The 2,569-nt window shown below is 32.0% G+C and overlaps 1 non-coding gene across 1 annotated transcript; it reads right to left on the bottom strand.

Annotated features, from left to right (window-relative positions):
- Positions 1-707: 707 nt before the first annotated feature.
- On the bottom strand, positions 708-780 carry TRNAV-CAC (transfer RNA valine (anticodon CAC)). Its single transcript has one exon. It is a non-coding gene; the product is annotated as a tRNA-Val (tRNA).
- Between the last annotated feature and the right edge of the window lie 1,789 nt (positions 781-2,569).

Genomic DNA, 2,569 nt, shown 5'->3' with positions numbered 1-2,569 from the left:
TCTAAATATTCTGCATCATCTCTTGGATGAATTTGTGAATTTATTGATCGTTGTATTGGCCTACAATATTTTCTACGTTCATTAATTTTTTGTTTTTAAGAATTGGTATTTGACGTTTTAGTTTTTTTATTTTTATTTTTCATGTAGGTAACTAATTTTATTGACAAATCAAATGCATTAATGAATTAAATGATTTAATTTATGAATAATTAAAAAGTAAACTTTTAGTCAGTCGTACATTCCCAGATAAACAAATAATATAAATTTATGACAAGAGAATCTTAGTTTTACGTTTTAATTCACCTCACTTGTGTGTGTTATTTAATTTTTTTTTTTCAATAAATCAGGCTGTGCTTTATTTAATAATAAAAAACTTTTATCCGTTCCATATGAAATGAATGTTGTTCATTATTATTTCTCTAATGATTTTTATTTATTATATTTATTTTTTGTAACCGATTGAATATCTTTCTTAGGTAAGAATAATTCTATTTCTTTGTATGTAACGTGAGAATTGTCAACTTAGTTACATTACACCTACGACTACGTACAGTGATAAATCGTGGATAAAAAAAAACCTTTTTTTTTTTTGATTTTATACTGTAAAATAGAATTAAAAATTAAATAATAGTTTTCACAACATATTTTTTACAAAATATTTCTTTATTATTATTTTTATAATTTTAAAAAAAATAAAAAATATAAGATGTTTCCGCCCGGGATCGAACCGGGGACCTTGCGCGTGTGAGGCGCACGTGATAACCACTACACTACGGAAACGATGAAGTCTAGTCTCTTTTAAACAGCTTCTTAAACAAAAGTTATCCATTCTTAAGAATTATTGTGATCAAGGTTAAGTTAATAAAATGTACTTATAAAATTATGTTATCAATCATACGAATTCTGTAATATCATCTTACTGGCTTGATCTTCATTTAAATTTATAAAATAGTATGTTTTTTCTAAATGAAAAATTTTGTATTATTGTTTTAAAGATAAATTATTAACAGATTCTTTTATTGGTGTGCAGTATCAAGGAATTACAAGCAACACTTTCATCAGTAACCGGAAAAAAAACCTTAACTAATTTTAATATATCACCTAAACATTTATAAAATTACTGTTCAAACTACGTATATTAGAAATTTATATAACCGTTTTTTGTATTTATTTAATCTTACAAATTTGTTTTTTCTGTATCCTGTAATTTAATTTTTTATAGTCGTTTAATTTAAATACTGTTAATAAAAAAAAAAAAAAAAAAACATTTTGTTTTCTGCGTTTTGAGACAGAACTGCGAGAGGTTATCTCTAAAGTAAAGACCGTTTCATTGTAAAAAAAAAATTATTCTGAAAACTTTATAATTTTTTTTTTTTTATTTCACTTAAACTACATACCTTATACTACTCTATATAATCGCCACATGAATTAAGACATTTATTGTAGCGATACACCAGCAACAATACACCCTCGTCGTATTCTTCCGCCGCCAGTCCATTTAACCACTGATTAACAGCATTTTTAAGTTCATCGACACCCACGAATTGCTTATCGCTCAAAAATTCTTTCAATTTCCCAAACAAATGGTAATCAGGAGCTAAGTCCGGACAATATGGTGGGTAATCGTTAATTTTCGATCCAAATGTTCCCAGTAAATCACATGTTGGCCCTGCAACATGTGGACGTGCATTATCGTGGAGCAGGACGACGTCGTCGGTCAGCCGCCCGCGTCGCCGATTTTGAATGGCTCGCCGTAACTTACGTAGAGTTTCGCAGTATGCTTCTGCATTTATAGTCGTTCCACGTGGCATGAAATCAATTAGCAATGTGCCAAACCGATCTCAAAAGTCTGTGGCCTTCAGTTTGCGTCCAAATGGCTGTGGCTTGACCTTTGTTGGTGATTGAGTATGACGCCATTCACTTGACTGCCGTTTTCTCTCTGGCGTGTAATACGAAATCCATGTTTCATCGGCAGTAACAACTTATCACCTTTTTCTCTGTAGCGCATCAAAAATTCCAAAGCTGATCCCATTCTGATATTTTTGTGACGTTCCGTTAAGACGTGCGGCATCCAACGTACACAAACCTTTCTGAAGCTAAACGGTTTAGAACAATGCGACCGATAACAGCTCTTGAAACACCAGAAAAAAGAAGGGCCAGGTTGGAAATCATTGAGCGACGATCTTTTCTGATTTCATTATTGACGCGTTTCAACAAGTCCTCCGTGATTATCGAGGGCCTTCCCGAACGTTCTTCACGAGAAGAACGTTGTTCATCGTGCACATTGATTCTGTTATTTCTAAACCTTTCACATCATTTACGGACGTTTCTTTCATTCATTACATTATCACCGTACACAGAATCCAACTGCCTATGAATTTCAGCCGGCTTAAAGTTTTGAAGTTTTAACAAACGTACGACTCCACGTATTTCACAGTCGGCGGCAACATCGATTTTCCTATCCATTTTATAACATAGTAATTCACAACATAATCAAAGATATTACAACACGAAAAATTACAGAAACAATGTAGTGTGTACATTACTAGCATGGCCATGAACGACACAG

The sequence above is a fragment of the Lycorma delicatula genome, chromosome 7 (genome assembly GCF_047948215.1).
Source record: "Lycorma delicatula isolate Av1 chromosome 7, ASM4794821v1, whole genome shotgun sequence".
Lineage (NCBI taxonomy): Eukaryota > Metazoa > Arthropoda > Insecta > Hemiptera > Fulgoridae > Lycorma > Lycorma delicatula.
Note: the sequence above shows the minus strand (reverse complement) of the source record. Positions and strands in the feature narration are given on the sequence as shown.